Source organism: Microtus pennsylvanicus, chromosome 17 (genome assembly GCF_037038515.1).
Source record: "Microtus pennsylvanicus isolate mMicPen1 chromosome 17, mMicPen1.hap1, whole genome shotgun sequence".
NCBI lineage: Eukaryota > Metazoa > Chordata > Mammalia > Rodentia > Cricetidae > Microtus > Microtus pennsylvanicus.
This window is the reverse complement of record NC_134595.1, coordinates 16,380,785-16,404,855: the sequence shown is the minus strand read 5'-3', so window position 1 is coordinate 16,404,855 and position 24,071 is coordinate 16,380,785. Positions and strand designations below refer to the sequence as shown.

At 45.8% G+C, this 24,071-nt stretch overlaps 1 protein-coding gene across 1 annotated transcript in view; it reads right to left on the bottom strand.

Moving 5' to 3' along the window:
- Positions 1 to 4,319, bottom strand: part of Tmem232 (transmembrane protein 232) — a 273,538-nt gene extending 269,219 nt beyond the window's left edge. The window contains exon 1 of the mRNA XM_075951450.1: positions 4,286 to 4,319. The gene's annotated coding sequence lies outside the window, so the exon portion shown is untranslated. The remainder of the gene's footprint in view (positions 1 to 4,285) is intronic.
- Between the last annotated feature and the right edge of the window lie 19,752 nt (positions 4,320 to 24,071).

Sequence of the window (24,071 nt, the reverse complement as noted above, 5' to 3'; positions counted from 1 at the left end):
GTGTGTGTGTCTGTGTTGCTGTGTGTGTAGACGGGTGTGCATGTGGGTGTTGCTGTGTGTGTAGACGGGTGTGCATGTGGGTGTTGCTGTGTGTGTAGACGGGTGGGTATGTGGATGTTGCTGTGTGTGTAGACGGGTGTGCATGTGGGTGTTGCTGTGTGTGTGGACGGGTGTGCATGTGGGTGTTGCTGTCTGCCTCTGTGCGTTAATGTCTGGAGAACAGAATTTGCTGTTCAAACAATGTGGCTTCATTATAACTTCTTCGATGTACTGGCTCCAAATAAGAAATACTTAAAAGAAAATGAACATCATTTTATTCATCAGAATTCCAAGGTGTCTTGGGAAAAGCATCTCTGGAAGAAGCAACTGCCACAGAGATAGTGACCCGTACAGGGCGGGGTGCGGGGGTGTTCAGAGGACTTTGGTAGGGCAGGATGGAAAGGAAAACCAGAAGGAAAGAAGTCAGGGTGAAGCAGAAATGCAGGATCATGTGAAATAAAATCTCTGCCCAAACACCTCCAAGTCCTTTAGGGGGAAAAAAAATAGTTAACTCACAAAAAGATTTTTTTATTACTTATTTAATCCATGTGACAGATTATTCCAAAATGTAGGGAGCTGAAACAATGATGATCACATATTACTTGCATGGCTGCCCTGGGCTAGGAATGTCTTGGCAGCTTGAAGAGGCAGAGCTGGCTTGGGTTTCTCAAGGAGCTGGAGTCAAACAGCAGCCAGAGCTTCAGCTGGATTTTGGTGGAGGATTTCAGACGTCACAGAATCGAGTAAAGCCACTACCAATGTGGTCCATTTGAAAGTAGTGCTGCGGGTAGTGACAGACTCCATTCCTAAAGGGGAATCTCCTCTGTGCTGCTTGGGCGCCTTCACCTTGCAGAGGCTGCTGTCCACACAGCAGAGAATCCTCCCAGCCAAATGGAAGCGTTCGTACACAGCCTCACAGGGTCTGTGTCACTCGTTTATGGCCATCATCATTTATTGTTGCTATAATTCAGTGTGAGCTGTGACTACAAACAGATGGGAATACCACGAGGCAAAGAACACCGGGACCCATCGCGAGGGCTGTTTACTACAGTTGTGTGGGACTTGTTACAGTTCTTGCTTTGGGCTTTGGTTTTGGTTTCTGATTTTGGTTTGGTTTGCTGTTGGTTTGTGGGTTTTTGTTTTGTTTTGTTTCTGTGTGTGTGTGTATATTATGTAAGTTAACAAATGTAGATATACCAGACCCTATATTAATTCTGCTCGCACATTGTTGAATTCATTTTGTTCATATTTTATTTAGGGTTTTTAGATCTATGTTCAAGAAATTTGGGTCAATAGTTTTCTATTTTGTATTCCATATTTTAGCCACAAGTAAACTATTACCTGTGTTTGCCTAGTTCTCACCATGTACGTGTTTCCTCCCCTGCTGTGGCAGACACGTGGTCTTGGTCTGGAATCTCATTCTCCCTGTTTTAAAGTCCTCACTGTTCTTACACAGGCAATGACCTTGGCTCAGTGTTCTTGGCAAAACTTTTAAATTTTCTTTGACAACTAGAACTTCTATCTGAACCTTTTTGTAAAGTATTTTTTTTAACTTCTTGAGACCATGATGTAATTATATCATTTCCCCTCCCCTTTCCTCTCTCCAACCCTCCCACATTACCCCTTCTTTCTTCCTGTTTCATCTGCCTCCCTGGATGAGGGAGAGAAGGATGGCAGAGAAGCCATCTACAGCCTGGAGATGACCAGGAAGATGAAGATGGCCATCAGGAAGGCAGGAGTGTAGGAAGCTGATACTCTGGGAAAGTACTGAGTACTCGGATACCTACACTTGTGTTGTTATTAAAAAGACAAACCCCTGTTTGGAGAAGCTACTGTAGTTAGGGGGAGAGGGTTGTGGGTCATCAAATACAACCCCAAGATGTTCCTTATACTCCTGAAAAGTCAATTCAATCTGGGAATCTTCTAGAATAATCAAGACTCCTCCGTGGTAGCTTATAAAACCTTTCACATATATTAAATTTACATTTTCACATCAACCTGGTGGCCAGAGTACAGTTCCTCCGCCCTCTCATCTCTCTGGAGTTGACATGATCTAGCCCTACGTGTCAAGGGCACTACAGACCAATGACCCCCAGGCCTCTCCCTCCAGGCTGACTTCTCCAGAAATCTAGATTTATTTTTTCAGATTAATTCGGGACACCCAGCTTAGAAACAAATCCTTAGAAAGCTATACGCATTTTCTTCCTACTCTCAGACCCCAAACGCTGGTCTTAGCCTGGAATTTCTATTTACAATCGACAAACTAAGAATCTGAGTTATTCTCAAATCCCTGTTCCCTGAACTGATTGTTCCCCAAGCAGTAAGTCCTCAACTCTTACCCATTCTATGCGAAAAATCTATCACCACTTCACGGACACGGCTTGCATTTAAGGAGCTGCTATTAAAAACATCTACCTGGTTTTCTAAAGACAGGCATTATAAAAAGAAAACCTATAATTAGTTTTAGTTTTTCAAATAGTTACAGAACCTCTACAAGATGCTAGATACCGTGGATTCAGGATCAGGGTTTCAGCAAACTGTCTGTCATGTTACAGCAGGAAACGGGCGGTCCTAACCGGTACACACGGATGTAGTAAGTGGGTTGATTACGTAACTGCTAAAATGCAATACAAAGTAGTGGGGGTAAAAGAATTCATTAATGTGCTACAGTTGCCTTGAAAAGATTTGGGAGTGGGATTTACACTGAGTCAACAAAAAAAATTAAAGAAATGAACCCAGCCATTTATAGAAGAAGAAAAACAAGTTACAGTATGATTAGTTTAAAATAGCAATTCCCGAAAGTACAGTGAGAAATGTAACCTCTTACGCTAAAATTCATTCAAAACGCCGTGGGATTAAGTCAGTTTGTGAAATGCTAATGAACAAATGTAAGTAGACTGCCATGCTGTAGGAGTTGAGGGTTTGTTAGTGTGTGCGCATGTTCAATGAATCTCCTTGAATGGCGGACAACGGGATGCCAAATCTTCTCCAAATTTATTGGCAAGAAGAATGTTTGAGAACACAACTTCCTGGAATTCTACGATGACACATTTTGGAAAATGTTCAGTAGTTATCAGCGAAATGAAAACCCAGGGCTCACCTTGAAGCTAAAGAGTCCAGTGAAACATGTCTGGGACATTGCCCATATGGCAAGAGCTCCAGGAAAATGACCCATGGCCTGGCAGATTATCTGCAATGTGGCGTACATGTGCATTTTTTTGTTTTTCAAAAGTTAATTTGTTATTAATCTCTGGACTACTTTTGTTTGGTTGGTTTTTTGGGGTTTTTTGTTTGTTTGTTTTGATTTGATTTTTAAAGACAGGGTTTGTCTGTGTAACCCTGGCTGTCCTGGAACTCTCTTTGTAGACCAGGGTGGCCTCGAACTCACAGAGATTCTCCTGCCTCTGCCTCCCAAGTGTTGGGATTAAAGGCCTGAGCTACCACCACCCGGTTCTCGACTACCTTTTAAAGCTTCGATTGAAACAAGCTTCAGAATACATGGTTTCAAAGGCAACTTCTGAGGACTTGGTCCTCCAAAACTTAGAGCAAGCCTTTGGAAAGGTCTCCTGCACTTGGGGATACCAGAATTAAACTACAGGGTGATTTGACCAAAGGCCACGGAAAGGACAGCGGCTGCCAGATGGACTTGTGGCATAAGTGGAGGAATAATAGGCTTCTGCCACACTCTGACCCAATCCAAGGCATGCTCCTGACTGATAACTTTGACATTATTTTCAAGGTCTCTTGTTTTTGTTGTTGTTGGTGGTGGTGTTTTTAATCTACTCTCTGTCCCTTACATGCACTAATCTACATGTTTGAATTTTCTCTTTGGAAATCCGAAAGAGTATGGGTACAAGCAGGAAGCAGGATGAGGAGGTGGGGAGGAGGGGGAGGAGGAAGGATTTGACTAACTGCTGGGGAACATGAAGACTGATCGGCACTAGGAAACACAGGATGCCCTAGAACAGTTACCAAGGTAACCCCACCTTCTTCACTCTTCCCCAAAACACTGCTTCTATCAAACGACCTAGGAGAAACTACAAACACAATTCCTACTTCTAAACCCAACGCTGTAAGAGTGGTGAGTGGGCCTGGAGTCCCCAAAGACTTCCAATAGCCAGGCCTTGGGATTCTGAGAGGTGACGTTCAGCGTATGTAAGTGGGTCTTTTGGGGGTACTGCTTACCAATGGGCTGTGCAGGAACCTGAGTTTCCAAGTTAACAGCTAGGAGCTAGAAATTACTCACCCCTGCGATTGGGTTCCCGGGCACCTTGCTGGTTGCTAAGGACGCTATGCCCGTAGCCCTTGGAGCGTTGAACTTTGTCTCCTGAGAAGGGCTTAGCCAATCACAAGCCCCGTAAGTCAAATTCCACCAGCCCTTCCCCGCCCCACCCCACCCCCAACTCACGCGTGTTTTGTTTCTAGACAAGAAATGCGCGAACAAACAAAAAAGCCTTGGTTGGCTTTAGACAGCCGTAAAGCACACAGCATTGATCCCACGTGGTTACCTTGTGTACATTGGCCAGCAGCTGCACAATGGATCGGCAGCAGTTAGCACTTCCTCCGTGTCTAAGACCCTCTCCGACATGATGCTGCCTACAAATTTCTTCCTGCAGAAAATCTGGGGCGGGTCAGAGCTGCTTTTACCAAGGCAGCCAGGGTGTTTTGATACTTAATAACCACAAGGGGGCGTGTTTAAATTCAATGCCTTAAAAAAAAGTCCTGTAAGATTATAATAATAGTCTAATGCCGACTAAAGGAAGAGTTTGTGTTTTTGACAAATGTTCACAACTGGAAGAATTAAGGGCAAACATTTCTAGTTACGTGGAAAGTCAATGTATATATCTTCCTATGACACAGATTCCCTAAAACATTGGGCACTTCAAGAAAGAGAACCAATTGATGGAAATTGTAAATACAGCAACCTGAACTAAGGTATCAAACAGGTCTTTTGCATTTTTTTTCCTGAGGGTGGGAGTGGGTTCGTAGTTTTTTTAATTAAAAAACATTATTCATACAACATATTCTTATCATGTTTTCCCTTCCCCAGATTCCTCCCAGACCCTTCCCATCTCTCCACCCACCCAATGGCACGGGCTTTTTTTCTTTTTTCCCTCTCCCTTAGTCTTTAAAACAAAAACGAAAAAAGAAGAAATACACAGACAAAACACCCACAAAAACAGAACCAAAATAAACAAGCAAAGGACCTTTAAACACAGAATGCCCAAACAAAGTGGTCTGATATAAAAGGGCTACAAAATGCTGCTGAGTTGGAGTTGACCAAAGACTTTGAGCACATGCTCTTCAAACCCTAAGATTCTCTCCTCCATGTCTTGTAATCTGTTGGTAAGGCTTGCCTCTGTGGTTTTTGTTTGATGTCCTAAAGTTTCATCTTCAGTTTTATTTCGGTTTGGGTTTTCTTTAGTGATTTTATTTCTATTTTTCAAGAGTTAAACTGTTTTTATTATTTCATTCAACTGTTTGTAGTTTCGTCGTCTTCATTAAGTGATTTATTCATATCCTCTTAAAGGTCTTAAATTTTTGGTTGTGAGCCTAGCCTTTAACGGCTGAGCCATCTCTTCAGCCCTCTCTTAGAGGTCTTAAGTCTTCATAATTGCCATCTTGAAGTCCTAGTCTTTTGGTTCAGGTATACTTCATTTGTCAAGGCCTAAAGTATTAGGGTTGCTGGGTTCTGGTGAAGGCGTTATTGCCTTGGCTGTTCACGTATGTGTTTTTGTACTGGGATCCAGGCATGGAGTTTTAATATTTTATATATATATATGTATATATATATATATACACACACACACATGAGGTATATATATTTCTAATATTTAGGGTAGTTATCTGTTTTTCTCTTTGTTGCGTAGATGTTCTGTTCTTTGGTTGCTGCTGGCACCTTTGGGTCCTAGGCAAGAGGATGGTTGTGGGATCTCTGGTAGAGAGGCTTCCGCAAGGCTGAAGGGAGCCAGGGGAGAGAGGTAAGGGGAACTGGGCTCGGCAACAAGAAACAAAGTCACAGGCAATGGAGGTGGCGGAGCAGGAGGGACTCCTTCAAGCAGGCTGCTACAGGACTAGTAGTAATTTAAGGGAAAGTATCATGAAGGACGAAAGGGATAGTGAGAATTGCTCCTTACAAGTGAGAGACTTCGCCTCGAAGGAAGCGAAGAATATTCATAGGATGACATATTTAATAACCATATTTAGGGGCCTATATTAACGAGGTTAGAGGAATAGAAAGGGAAAATGTTTTCTCCCTCGTCGTCCAACGGTCAGCTAGGCCCCAGGGGACTGTGGAGCATCCCTTAAAATGTTCAGTAACCACAGGGTGGCAGGAGTTCCAGCTCCTAGAGAGAGCTCCCCTGGGTGGTCCCAGCTTGGGTAGCTATCCAAGGCATCCACCACTCTGAGAATCCCTAGCAGAAGGTCCCTAGAGTCCAGATAGGAGAGGACCACACCAAGAACAGAGAAGAATGAGCCTGGAAATTCCAACTCTACCATCAAGGGCCTCTTCCTGCAAGACTGCTCACCCTGAGCCCTGACATTCTCCTCAGTCTCACAGCAAGCAGGTAGCCAGAGAGCCAGCTCTCTCGGCCTTTGTGTGACAGTGGCTAAGAGAGAGGGAGACCGACTTTAGAATTTCTCAGGCAGAGCACGGACAAGTGGAACCAGATAACCTGCTTAGGGGAGTCCTTGTTCTCACTGGAGACACGGGAGGAAGAACGAGGAGGGGGACAGAGGAGAAGGAAGAGCAGAGAATGTAAAAGAAATCATGGCGATCCAGAATGCCCCAAGGAGCAAAGATGGCACCTGAATCTTCCTTAAGCTACTCTCCTCAGTCCTTGAGATCCCAGAGAAACTGCTAATCCTCCCAGAAAGGAGAGCAGATCTGAGACAGTTTGGGGACACGAGCAAACCCATCCCTGCTCACTAGAGGCCCTGGCCCTTCCCTCCAAGTCCCCCTCCCTGCCTGTCTCTTGTGTAAAGGGCCATCTAATGCCTTTATTTTTTTTTTTTTGAGATTTATTTATTTATTATGTATACAATGTTCTGCCTGCATGCATGCCTGCAGGCCAGAAGAGGGCACCAGATCTCATTACAGATGGTTGTGAGCCACCATGTGGTTGCCAGGAATTGAATCAGGACATCTGGAAGAGCAGCCAGTGCTCTTAACCTCTGAGCCACCTCTCCAGCCCCCATCCAATGCCTTTAAAGTGGGCACCAGAACCCACAACAAAGAGATGCCTGGAGCCTCTCTCTCCTCTTATCCAGCAAATACCCTCTGCCTGACTCCTGTGGGGTCAAGTGCATGCTCAGAAAGGAAACTAATTCCACAAGGACCGTCTTCATTGGACAGGTAAGGATCGCTCTTTGTCGTCTAGACATGAGGAATTTGGACATTTTTCCAGCTATGAGACATTGAGGCATTCTTGAAGCTAAAGTGACCGAAGCTTGCCAAGACTGCTTGGTGATCAGTTCCGTGCCAGGAGCATAGACAGCAAAGTATCTATCCTTCCTTGGACAGTTTGCCAGCAGGCTAGAGCCGCAGACTTTCAGCCAAAAAAGAACGTCACTAAGGAACTGAAATGTGACCCCAGCACTCAGAGACTGTGGTACATAAGCATGACGGGATTTTTTTTCAGCCACAAACTCATGTCATAAAATTTGCACCGTGATGACCGGATAAATAAAATATGTAAGTGAAATAATCCAGGTTCAGGAAGACAAGTTTGACACACTCGCTATCATATGCCTAGCTGCTGCTTTTTGTGTGTGTGTATAGTAGTTCCGTAGTTTCTACGTCACGGAACTAGAAAAGGAACAATGGGGTGCTTTAATGAAAAGAAGTGGGGGGCAGTAGAACATGTGTGACATGTAAGTAGGGAGGGGACGACGGAGCAGAAGGCACAGTGGGCAGAAGGGCAAGAAGACTGGGGGTGAGGGAGGAAGGATCAACCAATATGGCATGGGTTTGAAAATGCTGTCAGGGGCCTGGGGAATGGGCTCAGCTCTTGCAACTGACCCAGGTTCAGATCCAACGCCCTCTTCTGACCTCTGAGGGTGTGGTGTGTGGTGTATATGTAGGTGTGTGGTGTGTGTGGTGTGTGTGTATGTATGGGTGGGGGTGTTGGAGTATGGGGGTGTGTGTGTGGTGCGTGTGTGCACATACATGTGATTGCAGGTGCCTGAGGAATCTGGAGGCTTCAGATCCCCCTAAAGCTGGAATTATAAACTATTATGAGCCACCTCACATGGGTACTAAGAGCCAAAGTAGGGTTCTCTGCCAGAGCAATAAATGCTGTTAACTTCTAAGCCATGTCTCTAGTCTCCCGCAAATCTCCCTTTTTGTTTGTGTGTTTGTTTGTTTTTGAGACAGGATCTTTCTACATAGTCCTGGCTGTCCTAGAATTAGGACATATGACCAGGCTGGCCTCAAACTCCCAGAGATCCACCTGCCTCTTGCCTCCCAAGTGCTGGAATTAAAGGTGTGTGCCAGCATACTGGGTGTTCCCTGTCTCCTCTTTAAATGGTTCCTAAAGGAAAAGAGTTGGCAGACTGTATCTTGGAGAGTGTGCTGTGGGATGAAAGAGGAAATTGTGTTCAGAATCTGCTGCTTACCTGGAGCCTAAGCAGTGCTAGTTCCTCATTAAGTGTTGGAATGAGAATTACTTTGCTTCCAGGGAGAACGAGCCTCAATACTCAACCCAGCCGATATTGCTTCTGAAAGCAAATGGAGATGGGCCTTCCCACACAAAGCTGCACCTAGTCAGCCATAGCCCTGAACCCTGTCGCCTTTGAAATCCTGATCAGAACATATATCAAACATCCCAATCACTGAAAGGGAACGAATCCTTCTTTCTGGAAATGTCTTTAAATCTATTGAGGCATACTTTGCCATTACAGATTGGATTTAATTAGGAATCAGGAATCCCTCCCTCCCCTCGTTTTGTATGTGTTCATGTGTGAGTGGGTACCCCTGTGTGCCCGTACGTGTTGCCAACAGAGGTCAACCTCCGGGGCCACTATCCAGGTGTCCTCTGGCCTGTTTTATGAGCCAAGAACCTATCAATGGCCTGGGGCTTGAGAATTAGTGCAGGCTAGCTGGGCTACTTGCTGCAATGATGTGCCCAGCTCCATAACCCCCCTCGCTGGGGTCACAGGGGCCTACCATCCTGCAGGGTTCGTGGGTTCTGGGCTTCTCAGGCCCAAGCACGCAGTCGTGTGAGGAGAATTCTAGGTGCTTGTGAGAAAATGCAAAGAAACCAAGACAAAGGTTTTGTGGCCTCGGTGTCTTCAAAACCACGGATTTGCTCTCGGAATGGGCTTTTGTGCCCCTCCCAGGTGTAGCTACACGGAGTGAGTTTACACCACATTATTCAGTTTATAAGACGCCATGGAAAAAGGTTTCGGTCACAGGCAGCTTGTCTGCCACCGGTGGCTGGTCCTTGTGATTGGACACTTTACTCACGTGACTCCTCCTAACCCTCAGAGTATAAATAGTCTGGTGAACAGAGTTTACTGTTGGATGAGACATTAGTCCGCCTCATTCATAGGCTCCACCCCCAGGACCCAGCTCCTCTGGGGCAGTTAATGCTGGTCCTCACACCTCCCTCCCCAGCCCTGACTTCCATCCTTTTAAAGACTGAATCTTCAACCTCTACAATTGGATGGTTCTATATGCATTTGCACTGTTGTCAGATTTTTGTCTCTGTGATCTAAATACCTGACTATTAAGAAGCAAGGGGTTACTTGGGGAACTGGAGAGGTGACCCAACGGTTAAGAGCATTAGCTGCTAGAGGTCCTGAGTTCAATTCCCCAGACGCACAGAGTGACACACAACCCTCTATAGTGGGATCTGCTGCCCTCTTCTGGTATAAAGTTGCACATGCCGATAGAGCACTCACGAACATAAAATAAATAAATATTTTTTTAAAAAAAATAAGAGTTCACCTAAGCTCATGGTTTTAGAAGTTCTAATCCATCAGGGTGTTCAAGGCAGAGAAGGCCAGAGCAGAGCAACTCATGACAAGGCAGGGAGGGACAGAGGGGAAGACAGGAAACACCCAGGGAAGACAGACACACACCCCCTTCCCCACCCCACCCCCACAGGGCACTTCCCAGAAACCTACTCCCTCACCTTCTAGGTTTCTTTTTCCCCAAGCAATATAAAATCTATTTTAAATTATAGACCAAATTCCCACATTTACAAGGTTCTGGTTTTTTAATTATCCGTATTGGTTGCTTTTGATGAATATGCAAATATTAAACTTAAAAACCCAGCAACTTGATATTATTTAACCTAATATTTGCTGTGACCTCTGCCATACCCACACTTTGTGGGGGGTGGGTATTGTTTTGTTTTTTAGAGACAGTGTTCCGTTTCTCTGTGTTGCCCTACTGTCCTGGAACTCCTTAAGACATAGGCAATACCCAGCATGACGGTGCACACCTTTAATCCCAGCACTCAGGAGGCAGAGGCAAGTGGATCTCTGTGAGTTCGAGGCCAATTTGGTCTACAAAGAGAGTTCGAGGACCGACAAGGTGTTATACAGAGAAACGCTGTCTCAAAAACAAAAAAAGAAAGAAAAGACATAGGATATAAGGTATAAAAGGAAGTGCAACGACAGGGTATCTTTGGACCCATATTTACTAGGAAATAAAACAGCAGAATGTTCCAAGCAGAAGGGAACACTCCATCTTACAGGGAAGCTCCATTAACACAGGAAATAAACAATTCAAAATAGTTCAGCAAGCTCCTGAAAATGACCAGGTTTACTAGGTCCTTCCCTCCCTGTCTTAGGAAGGGTTTATATTGCTGTGAACAGCAACATTTAATTGTTAAATTAAAGGAAAACATTTAAGTCTATTATCAGCATGGTGGGACACAGAGGCATGCAGGCAGATATGGTACTGGGGTAGTAGCTGAGACTCCTACATCCTGCAGGCAACAGCAAGTCAACTGAGACACTTGGTAGTATCCTGAGCATAGGAAACCTCAAAGCCCTCCCCCCCACAGTGACACACTTCCTCCAACAAGGCCACATCCACTCCAATAAAGCCACACCTCCTAATAGAGCCACTTCCTATGAGATTATGGGGGCCACTTACATTCAAACTACCACACTCCCCCAGAGTATATAAGCGGTAAAGACTCTTGCCAGTCCCTGCCTGAGGAGTCAAGCTAAGAAGAAGGCTGACACATGCCCAGCTGCCTGGAAGAGGCTCAGACCAACTGAGCCAGTCTGTCTAGCTGCCTACAGGCTGTGCAGGGTGCTCCAGGTTCCAGGATCTGTGAGATGTCACCCAAGCTGAAGTGGACTTTGGTGACGCAGCTGTCTCTGAGTCATTTCTGCCCCGTAAGGGACCTCTTGTCTTAGTTAGGGTTCTGTTGCTGGTACAAAACACCATGACCAAGAAGCAAGTTAGGGAGGAAGTGGTTTATTTGACTCACACTTCAGCATTGCTGTTCATCACTGAAGGAAGTCAGGACAGGCACACAAACGGGGCAGGAATCTGGAGGCAGGCGCTGATGCAGAGGCCATAAAGGGGTGCTGCTTACTGGCTTGCTCCTCATGGCTTGCTTAGCCTGCTTTCTCAGTAGATGGCACCACCCACCAAGGGCTGGGCCCTCCCCCACATTGATCACTAAATAGGAAATGCCTTACAGATGGATCTCATGGGAGCATTTTCTCAACTAAGGCTCCTTCCTCTCTGACGGCTCTAGCTTGTGTCAGGTTAACACTCCCCTCACCCATATTCCCATAAGTAAACCTCCCTCATTGGTTCAGCTGGACTTCAATGGTGTCTGACCTTTGGTCTGCCATGGACTCCCTTGCTGAGGTGAGTAGACACATAGATGCTGTGTCTCCCCAGGAAAAGACTGTCACATCAGGAAGTAATTCCTGCAGTGCCTCTCTTCTTCACTGAAGGTTCAAATTTTAAAAATTCAAAATGTTAATACATTACAGATTTAAATTTCTCTTTTTGGTAAACACTGTTGAGAACTTAATATTTAAAATCTTTCTGCTTTTCAAATTCCTTTACAAAGAACTTTCGTGGGTGCCGTCTTAGGTTCTACTGCTGTGAAGAGACACGATGACCATGGCAACCCTTAAAAAACGAAAGCTAGGTCCTCCCCCCTCCGTCCATATCTAGGAAGGTGAACATCCAAACTGGCTAGGCTCCCACCAAGCCAGCAGATTGCATAGGATCAAAACTGCGTGCCATTGTCCTTGGCGTCTCATCAGCCCTCATTGTTCGTCATGATCAAAGAGTTCAGTTTTATCCCATGCTTTTTTTGGTAATAGTCCAGCTGGCCTTGGTGAGCTCCCAGTAGATCAGCTCCACTGTCTCAGTGGGTGGGTGCACAGGGCAGGGAACCCTGACTGCTCTTTGGACTGGAGAGAGAGGGGGAGAGGAGTGGGGGGAAGGGGAGAGGGGTGGGAGGAGGGGGAGAAGAGTGGGAGGAGGGGGAGAAGAGTGGGAGGAGGGGAGGGAAAGGGGAGGCTGGGAGGAGGTGGAAATTTGTTTTTTTTTTTTGTTCTTTATTCTTCTTTTATCAATAAAAAATGTTAAAAAAAGAAAAAAAGAAAAAAAAACGAAAGCTTTGGGGCTGACTTTGCGGAGTTTTAGTCCTTTGTCATCGTGGCCGGGAGCATGGCAGCACATAGGCAGATATGGTGCCTGAGTAGTAGCTGAGAGTTCCACATCCACAAGCAGCAGAAGAGAGTGGCACTGGGCTTGGCTTGTGCTTCTGAAAACCTCAAAGCCCACCCCCAGTGACACACTTCCTCCAACAAGGTCACACCTCCTAATCCTTTTAAATAGTGCCACTCTCTGGTGACCGAGCATTCAGCGCTGAGTGAGCCTATGGGGCCATCCTCACCCAACCCACCACTGGCACATCTGTTAAATCTGTCTTGTCAGCTGCCCATGATCAGGTGACCCACTGTCTTCTTGTCCATTCAGGGAAGAGCCTTTGTTTGTTTGGGTTTCTGTCCTCCCACCAGGTACCCCCAGCTGTTTAACCACAAAGAAAATCACACATAGGTCTCCATAAATTATAAGCTTATTGGCCCATTAGCTCTAGCCTCTCACTGGCTAACTCTCACATCTTGATTAACCCATTTTTCTGATCTATGTTAGCCATGTGGCTCAGTACCTTTTTTCAGTGGGCAGATCACATCCTGCTGCTTCGGTGATCTGGGCAGGAGTGGGAGGAATCAACTTCCTTCTTCCCAGAATTCTCCTGTTCTCATTACATCATTTCTACTTCCGGTCTGGTTTTCCTGCCTATATTTCCTGCCTGGCCAATCAGCGTTTATTTAAAACATACAGACAATTCTCCCGCACCACTGGCAAAGGCTGGGTTTCATGTTTTCCCCCTGTGGCTTTGCAGAGCTGATTGCAGCTCCATCATTACTGTTCCCACCTTCTTGGCCAGAGCTACTCTCTGGCAAGGCTGCTCCCTCAGAGGAGAGAGAGGAAAACAGTTCCTCTCCTTACCAGGACTAAACCACAAGCCCACATCTTAGAAAACATTAGTAATTCTGGAAACCAAAACGAAGTCAGTCAAAACCCATACTCCCTTACTTTCCAGGTATCCTAGATGAGTGGATGCTGAAGATGGTGATGGAGTTGCAGTCAGTCATCAGAAACCAGAAGAGAGCAATTCCCAGAGGGTCCCAAACAGTGTTATTAAGTTATGAGAGCAGGCAGTCTTACCTGAAATCGTTTGGATTTCATTATTTAGAGTATTTGTAATAAAGCATGAGAAAGCAAAAGAGTCAGTCAAGATCAAAGACCAGCACATGAGCCAAACTTGCTGCCAGCTTTTGTTGAAACAATTCCCAAAGCTCAGTGGTTTAATATATATCTCACTCCCACAGAGCCAGCTGAGGTTCTGGACAAACCTCCATGTTCGCTGTTCATCTTGAGGGGTGGGGGGCGGCAGGGGTTGGGGGTAGCAGGGATGGACAACATGAGAAGCACCATAGACCAGGGCATGTACTCAGGCCCATTCATATAACTGCACCTCCAGAACCCTAAGAGATTAGGAGTGACAGGCTGCCGGGTGCCTGAGAGCAAAGAGAAAACAAACGCCCATGTCACGATTAACATTGTCAACTTGACAGACCTAGAGTCACCAAAGACAAGCGGCTGGGCATGCACGCCTCTAAGGGGTTATCTGGAGAGCCTTAACTAAGGTAGGAAGGCCTGCACTAACTGAGAGAGAACATTCTCAGGGCTGGGGTCGGACTGAATGAAGAGAGCCGAGTGGCAGCAGGCATGGTTCTTGTTCCCTGGCGCTGAGTGTAATATGGCCAAGCCCCCTCAGCTCCAGCCCCCTCAGGCTCCAGCCCCTTCAGGCTGCCGCGACTCCCTCCACGAGGCTAGAACTTCAACTCAAAGTAAACCCTCCCTTCCAGAAGTTGCTTTTGTCAAAGTATCTTTGCCCAGTGACAGAAAACGTAACTAAGACAGATGGTGTTATTGTTGTGGAACTTTCCAGAAAACTGAGTTTCCTAAGACTCACGAGGCCGGGGAAAGGAACATTTACTATCCTGGCTCCCGGATCACACCGTCATGGTGCCAGGCACCAGCCTTGGGTTCAGGAGCCTTTTGTCAGGTGGGATACAGAAACAAGACAACAGGAAGTACACGTACAGAAACGTGGGGGTGGCTGAGCGATGTTTAAAATTCCGTTCCCTGACCTCTTTGGTGTCTTGTGTTCCTGGATTACCACCACAAGTGGGTCCGTTCAGTGGAACTGTCTCGCCCTGGAGAATTTTCATTGTTTTAACATGACAGTTTGAGGGGCTTCCACCACATTCCCTCCTCTCTGTCAGAATCTCATTCAATCCAAGAGAATCCTCTGATACTGGTGGAGGATGCAGCGTCTAACTGCTATTCTCTGTCCTCTGGTGATATGAGTTAGATTTAGAAGGCATGGTTCAAACAGTAGACAGAAGAATCACAACCAAAGCCTTGATTTCAGGGTGTGGGGCAGGAGCAACCATGGGATCCTTTGGTCTTGTCTCCTGCCTTGCTCCATTCCAACAACTGCCTAGCATTTTCTCCACTATCCCCAAGTGATTTGCATAGAGGCAACATTCTCCTAGGAAGAAGATACTTATATCGCCACCTTTTTCAACTGAGAGTAGGTCTAGCCCTCTATGATTTTGCTAAGACCATGGCTGCTTGGGGGGGGGGGGGGGCTGGTTCTGCAGGGTGACTATACTGCGCTAGACTAACCTGAGGTCCTCTTCAATTTGGTTGGACAGCTGGCTAAGTTGGACCTGTTGGATCCTGAGCTCAATTGCCCCTGTGGGCAGTAGTGCCATTAAGGCCCATCTCCAATAACTTCGAACATAAGATGGGATTTCTGTTTTCCTTGTGATGAGGGCCCAAGTATTGGTCTACCACTGGTACAGAGTCAGGAACACCATCGTACAAGCCCCCACTGGGTAACAGGTATATTTTATCAACACAATCAAGCCTGATTCAAGTCACCAACACGGCGCAGCCTTCCCCCTGCCCCTCTACATTCTTTCTCTCCCAATACCTGGACAGGTGGACCTGTCGGGCAGGAGTTGTCAAGGCCGTGCAGGGCTGTCTGACTTTCTCAAGTCAGGATAGGGATCCCGACACAGGTGTGTGTAAGTTACCTTGGTAGCCTTTAGACAGATCTAGCGACCTTTTTCCAGTTCCAGGTCCACCATGGAGTGTCTTAGGGTCTCTATTGCTGCAAAGGGACACCATGACCACAGCGACTCTTATCAAGTAAAATACTTCATTGGGGCTGGCTTACAGTGTCGGAGGTTTAGTCCATTATCATCACGGCAGGAAACCTGGCAGTAGGCAGGCAGACACAGTGCTGTAGAAGGAGCTGAGAGTTCTACATCCTGGTTCTCAGGTAGCAGAAGGAGACTGCACTACACTGGGCGTAGCTTGAACATATGAGACCTCAAAACCTGCCTCCACAGTGACACACTTCCTCCAACAAGGCCACATCTATTCCAACAAGGCCACACTCACTAATGGTGCCACTCCCTATAGGCCAAACATTCAAACCCATGAATCTATGGGGACCATACCTTCCAAACCACCACAGACAGTAAGGCATGGCTGGCATTTGCAAGTTGGAGCATTTTCATTAGAGGGGCATCAGGGTCAAATCTGGACAAGTCTTTTCTCAAGATGGAGCAGAGGCCCATGGGTCAAGAATACTGACCTTGCTCAAAGGCATAGATAGAGTCATCGGTGGGAACTTTAACCAGCTTAGGGACCATCATTTTGTTACGTCTGTGCCAATAGTGCCTCACACATCCCGCCCCAAAGTCACAGGGCCTCCGCTGGTGAAGCTTTGTTATCTTTAGTTTGCAGAGCATCTCTCGTCCCTCTGTCCCATTAACCCCTGACACAGAGACCCCTTGTCCTTCCGTGGGTGTACTATCACTTGCCTCTGGCAAAGTCAAGGGTACTAAGTCCCCACTATTCTCCTCCACAGCCACGCTCATTCTAGGGGACTCATCCATATGCTATGGTGTTAGTTGTCTCCAGACTCTGCAAACTGAGCCAGGGCTCAGCTGCAGCATTTCTCTGGGATGCCTGGAAGGACTGACAGCAATTGACTTTATGGTAGTCTCTGCACCATCAGAAGGAAAGAAGACAAGGTTCCCAAAAGGGGAGAGTTAGTTTTATTGAGTGGCCTCTCACAGAGCAGTCCTGTGACCCACAGAATCAGTATTTCTTAGTGACTCCAACAAGGGCCAATGTGTCTTTGGTGAACTTCCCTGTGGGAGAGGTTACCATGGAGATGGCTGCTCCTGTGTACCCTGTACACATCTCTTTTGACCATGGGCTCCTTCTGGCTCCTGTGGTCAATCCTGATCAAGCCCAATGGCTCTCAGTCTGAATCTGCCTCCCAAGTGGCAGCCTCACCCGCCAGTGGGGACTTTAGTTTCACTGCATCTACTGTAGAGGTCTTTTTGTTCTGTTCAGGGTTTATCTCCTCTGGACACGGGTGCTCTCTTCCTTGGGGATTCATTCTTCCAGTGCAGTAGGCACATTGGTCCTTGCCTAATGGTCTCCTGCAATCCTCCTTTCCTATGGGCTTCTGGGTATCAGAATTTCCCCCTGTGTGCAATGTGAACACCATTATTTTTGCTTTTTTTCCACTCTACATCTTTTTCCTTTTCTCTTTTTTGCAACCTCTTCCAGGTTGGCAACCACTTGGATGGTGATGTCTATGAGCTGATCTATATCCATCCCTGTGAGCCCCTCTAACTTTTGGAGCTTTTGGTGAACATCCGGTACCAACTGTTGAACAAAAGTTGTGTTGATCGCTGTCTGGTGCATGCAGAACTCCGGGTCTAAAGGAGTATAGTATGGGCTGACTTCTCCGGTTTTGGCCAGGTTGGTGACTCTGTAATCTCCATTCAGAACTCCCTCAGGAATGGCTTGCCTCAGCCTGGGAAAGGTCTGTAGGCCCTCTGGCTTGCTGTGATCCCATCTGGGAAGCTCATTGAAAGGGAGAGCTGTAAATCGCTCTAGGTTATTAGTGGGTGTCTGAGTGATTAACCAGGCATATACTGTCTGGTAGATCCTATGCCACTCATCTGAAGCAGGGCAGGCAGAAAGGTGTTATTGACAGTTGTGCCAAACAGGCTAGCAGCCATGCAGAAAGTTGATTGTAGCTTGTGGTTGCTCCAAGTACGGTGGAGTATGATGCTCCCAGTTCAGTTGTGGTGAAGCTCTGATAAACATATTGAGCCAGGCCTGGTCTAAGAGTCTCCTCCTCCGAGTTAATTGGGGGAGGGGGAGGGAAATGGGAGACGGTGGTGGGGAGGAGACAGAAATCTTTAATAAATAAATGATTTTAAAAAAAAGAGTCTCCTCCTCCTGAAGGGTGACTGGCCCCAGAATTTGACACAATAGATACAAGGGTACTGGACAAGGTGCTGGGCAGCCTTCAAGGAACCTGGATCCTTCACAGCCTAAGGTGGGTGATCTTCCCCAGTGGTCTGCAGGCAAAGGGGCCAGTGGTAGTGGTGGTACTGGCAAGCTCTTGGATGGCAAGGCAGGATTTGAGACAGACAATGGAGCTCAGAGTTCTTGCCTCTGAGGGCAGGGGGCGGGTGGATGCATGCAGGAGGAGGGGGATACAGTAGCGGGGGAGGGGATACAGTAGCGGGGGAGGGGGATACAGTAGAGGGGGAGGGGGATACAGTAGCAGGAGGAGGGGGATACAGTAGCAGGAGGAGGGGGGATAAGTAGGGGGGAGGGGGATACAGTAGCGGGGGAAGGGGGATACAGTAGCGGGGGAGGGGGATACAGTAGCAGGAGGAGGGGAATACAGTAGCAGGAGGAGGGGGATACAGTAGCAGGAGGAGGGGGATACAGTAGCAGGAGGAGGGGGATACAGTAGCAGGAGGAGGGGGATACAGTAGCAGGAGGAGGGGGATACAGTAGCGGGGGAGGGGGATACAGTAGCAGTTCCAGATCTTGAGCCTCCACCTGGAGGGGGTGTGGCTTTTCCTGGTTGAGACCATCTGAGAGATCAGGGCTACAGTGGACTCCAAGGGACATGGAATCAAAGCCACTCAGGGGACTCGAGCGCCTCACTGTAGCCAGGAATTCGTGTAAGGAAACTGGTCAGCATGGTCTAGATCTCCAGTGCAGGTGTCCCACTGGCCAGGTCAGGGTTCTTTGCGAAGGCCAGCCATGTGGAAGGAGAGCGCAGACTCAGAGCCGCAGACTTCACAGAAGGCCCTTGATCTAGAAGGCTTCGTTCTCACACTGTAATCCCAGAGAACTCTGCCTTCAAATTTGCCAATATCCTCTGAAGCGCTGCCATAGGGCACTTGAACTGAGAGGAGCCTACGGCTTGATGTTATATGTGTCTGGGATGTACGTAGCATGTGCACACAGAGGGGTTAGAGCCCGGAGGACTCCTCTTCTGTCTGATGCCTACATGGCCTGCCACCTGGTGGCAACTTACTAACCCAGGCCCACGCCCTGCATCTACCCATGGCTGCCACCTGACTCAGGTGGTCAAAATTGACCACCCTAGGCTGTCCGGTGGTGCGGTGTTTGTCGGACATGCCGGCAGTGTATCGGAAACAAGCGCCTCCCCCAACCGAAGAGCGCAAATCCAGAGGAGCAGGCCTGCCTGCCGCAGAGTAGGCAACGCTAAATTGTGTTTCCAAATTCACAGTTAATGGGGCTATTCTCATTAGTGCTCCGAACAGAATATTCAAAGACAATTACAGAGAACATTTTATCAATAAAAATAGCAGGGGCTTTCCTTCTTAAATTATTAATTATATACATTAATTCTCCACCTCCATTTAAGCCTTGCTCTCCCTTTGGCAGCTAGTGGACAGGACAATAGGTACACATTAACCTGGGGTGGCGAATACATTCGGATTCAGAATTTAGCCAGTTATTCAACATCTGGGAAAAGGACCAAGTAAAGATGAACACATAATGCCTGGTGTAATTATAAAGCATTATGAAAAATTAATGCTTGTAACAAAATGAATTGCATAGTTGAAAGTCAGTAATTATATTAATGGTATTCTTGTGTGTCTTTTCATCACAGGAGTTTATCCACATTATCACTATAATTAGCCCAGTTTTATGTTAAAAACAAACTTTGACTAGCTGATAAATTCTAAAGTACTATGGGGTGGGGTGGACATTTTCTCTCTTTGGAATCAAGAGGTAAGTTTCTTTCGGCTTCATTACAGTTTGAGCTGAATAAAGAAAAGAAAACCATTTGATTATGTTTCAGGTGTGTGCTTTCTCTTTTAAGAATTTCCACATTGGCACAGTCTCATAAACTGCGGGCCACAGCTCCATGTGGGAGCATGCACTGAGCAGGTGTGTGAATCTGCTGACGAGAAAAGGCTCCTGAATGCATAACGAAGATCATTAGTTCAAAACCAAGCTCCACATGACTCTGAGGGGTCCTGGCAGCGCTTGCCCACACTGCACCAGGTAGCTTCCCTGCAAGATCACCTTTGAACAAAGGCGTCACACACAAACTTGGCACTGTGCACACCATCCCAGCCACGGCCCACATTGCAGCCAGAAACACCTGGGTTCAGATTCAAGACTCCTGCATGTTATGGACTGCAGTGTTTTTACTATACATACAGGTTTCTGCTCTTGTAAAAAACATTAATAGTTTAATCCAAGAAAACCTCATTTTACTGCCGTCATTCCTTATCACTTGTCATTAAGTATTAAATTAGTGTCACCTTTGACTATTCTAGAGGGAACATTTGACTTTTAAAATTGCTGTTTGAGGGGGGCTGGAGAGATGGCTCAGTGGTTAAGAGCATTGCCTGCTCTTCCAAAGGTCCTGAGTTCAATTCCCGACAACCACATGGTGGCTCACAACCATCTGTAATGAGATCTGGTGCCCTCTTCTGGCCTGCACCACAGAGAGAATATTGTATACATAATAAATAAATATTTTTTTAAAAAAAATTGCTGTTTGAGGACTGGCAAGCTGGCTCAGCAGGTAAAGGCAATGGCCATGAAACCAAACAATGTGAATTCGTCTCCTGAACCTGCATAGTGGGAAAAGAGAATAGACTTCCACTCTGACTGCCAGTACCAACTGTGATACTGCTCACACATGCACGCACGCACACATGCACGCACACACACACACACACACACAAACACACAAATAAATAAATAAATAAATAAATAAATAAATAAATAAATATAAGTTGTTTGAGTTCTTGCATTGCTTCATATTTTGAAAATTGTCTAATGAATTTTAGCCTGTGATTGGGACAGAATTTACAATCCCTAAACATAATTCCCCCATTTTACACTACATATTTATGCAAAGTGGCATCTCAAGGGAGATTATAAAGCCCAAACTCTGACCAACTCTGAAAAATATGGCAATGCTCTACGTCCCACAGACGTGAGTATGCTGTGAAATTAAACAAGCACATCCCTCTCACTAATGTGCAAATGTGTTTTCATCTGTAATAAATGGTAAGTTTGTGTATGCCAAAGAATTAACGAGAATTTCTTGTGAATTGTTATCAGGAAATGTTTGGTGTTCTAGAGGTCATGTAAAGATTTTCCAGGCAAAAGGGATCACAGGTGCAAAAGTTTCAGCAGCCCTGGAAAGAACAGTACCATACTGCCACCTAGAGGCAGGACTGAGTTGTACAATAATTGGTTTGGATGGCTTTCCCTTGAGTAAAAAGTAAAAACCCGAGTTTTAGGTTCACATAGTTTAACGTCAGGAAAAAAATGAAATGACCTGGAGGGCAGGGTGCTGGTGATGTGGGATGCCCTTCTGTATGCTGTGAATATGTTTTATTACCATTGGTTAATAAAGAAGCTGCTTTGGCCTATGGCAGGGCAGAATAGAGTTAGGTGGGAAAACTAAACTGAATGCAGGAAGAAAGAAGGCAGAATCAGGCAGACACCATGTAGCTGCCAAAGGAAAAAACTGTCAGACTTTTACCAGTAAGTCACAGCCTCATGGCAATACACAGATTAAGAGAAATGGGTTAATTTAAAATATAAGAGCTAGCTAGGAATATGCCTGAGCCATCAGCCAAACAGTGTTGTAATTAATATAATTTATGTGTCATTATTTGGGTCTTGGCAGCTGGGAAACCAAAGCTCAGTCTCCGTTTACATAATGGCACCCAACATTCAGCAATGTACATCCACACAAAGCCATATATATATCAAGGGCTTCTAGACCCACAAAAATGGGAGTCAATTGTAGCTGATTGGAAGATGCATTTTCTTCAGATATGCTCTGTTTGCTGGCTACAAGCAGAGGCATGGTTTCTTTAAGAGATAGCTCCCTAGTTTGCACTGGCAGTACAAAGGGGTCTGGCTCTTTCGGGAGGTCCTGCTACGAAGGACTTAAATGGAGTTTGTGAACAGAGTGCTGCTAGTTGCTTAATGGTGACACAGATCCTCTGCATCCCTGGAGCATGCATCTGGAGCATGGCTCACAGATCTGGTGGTGAGCATATGTCTGCCATGTCAGATGAGGAGGAGCCAAAAGGCAAAGACACACAGTGTTAGTTCTAGCCATGACCACTGAGCATTTTAAATGCTTAGAAAAAGACAGAGATATACAGTAAAGACAGATTCGTGGGGGGGGGGGAACACCTTTAAACAGTTTGCAGTGTGTTTAAAAATATAGGCTTGGGAGAGAAAAGAAAAAGGATAAAGAAAATCCTTTTTTAAAAATAGAGTAGTTAGGTATGGTAGCACACAGCTTTAATCCCAACACTTGAGAGTCAGAGGCTGTGGGATCTCTATGAGTTCATGTGCAGCCTGGTCTACAGAGTAAGTTTGACAGCCAAAGATACCCAGAGAAACCCTGACTCAAAAACCAAAACTTAAAAATAAAAACAAAAGAAATAGAGTTAAAAAATTAAAACCACGTGAAGATGGAAAATACACAGAGAATCTGGATACTGTATGTTATTGTGTTGTCTTTGAATTGTTTAATAGCTGAGGAAGGAGCAACAGCTGCTAAAAGACATTTGCTTGTAAATGCTGCTGGATGAATGCAACATATATAATTTGAAAATATATATGACTTCAAAATTTAAGTCAAAAGATAACGTTACTTTGGAGAAGAGGTTTTGCTTTTATTTCCACAGGAAATGAGAGGCTGTGGGTTCATTCTGGGTTAAGGAAAACAAGGTTTGATCAAGGAAGACCTCTTGAAAAATCTCCAGTGGGAGCAGATGGCCCAGATGATCCATGTTTCAGAGCACCTCTGTTGTAGTCCCTCTGAGTTCTACATCCAGAACAGCCTCAAGACTGCTGGCTGAGATGATCCAGTCTCACAGGATACTCCCGTCACGACTTGACTATAATCCTAAATTTCTTTAGGTCCCCATAATATTATCAGCACCTCAATCAGCAGGAAGTAGCCTAGAAAACTGTCTCCACATTCCCAAAAATGGATTGTGGATGTTTGTCTTTGCTTATAATGTTGATTATAAGTTGTTATTGACAATGGTCAGAAAGAAAAGCTAAACAAAAGAGATTAGATCCAGAGTTCTTGTTTTGAAAAGAAAAAAAAGGTGAAGTGCTGTGGGATAATGTTCTTGTACACTGTAAAGATTTGTCACTTGTACTGGTTTAATAAAATGCTGATTGGCCAGTAGCCAGGCAGGAAGTATAGGCAGGGAGACTAGAATAGGAGAATTCTGGGAAGAGGAAAGGCTCAGTCTACAGTTACCACCCAGACAGATGCAAAGGAAGTAAGATGAAAATGCTGTACTGAGAAAAGGTGACAAGCCACGCGACAAAACATAAATAAGAACTATGGGATCATTTAAGTTGTAAGAGCTAATTAATAATAATCCTGAGCTAATAGGCCAACCAGTTTATAATTGAGTCTCTGTGTGTTTCTTTGGGACTGAACCGCCGTGGGGCCAGGCGGGACAGAAACTTCCTTCTACATATTGGCATTGCTTTTGAGTACCAAACCTTTGAATGTCCTCACAGAAAATTCCACATACCCAGTTCTGACCTAAAATATAACAGGAGCCGTTGGATGGAGGGCACACAACCACCTCCAGTGGACACTCTAAACTTAGCAGTGCCATGTGCCTAAGATTAAGTTAGTAAGACTCTGGGGGCTCAAACACCCTCTCAGAGGTAACTACCCAAAATATCAGTCTAGCCAACAACAGTCTGAGAACGCTAAACGGAAATTTCCAGAAATTAATCATTTGTGTTTTAAATGTTTGTTACTTTTTTACAGCCTTTATCCAAGCTTTTTTCTCCCTTTGGCCAGCAATTACACCTAGCAACTGATTAGTAGCACAAGCCATGTCCACAATAACCTGTAGGAGGTGGGCGTGTGGGGCATATGGGTCCCATTCTGAGTGGAAGGATGAAATCCAGTGATGCCTCCACCGTCCCACACTGCTGGAACACGTTCCAAGAATGAAGCTATGTGAGGAGAATTCTACGTGGTTGTGAGACAAGAGTCTTGTGTTCTCAGTTT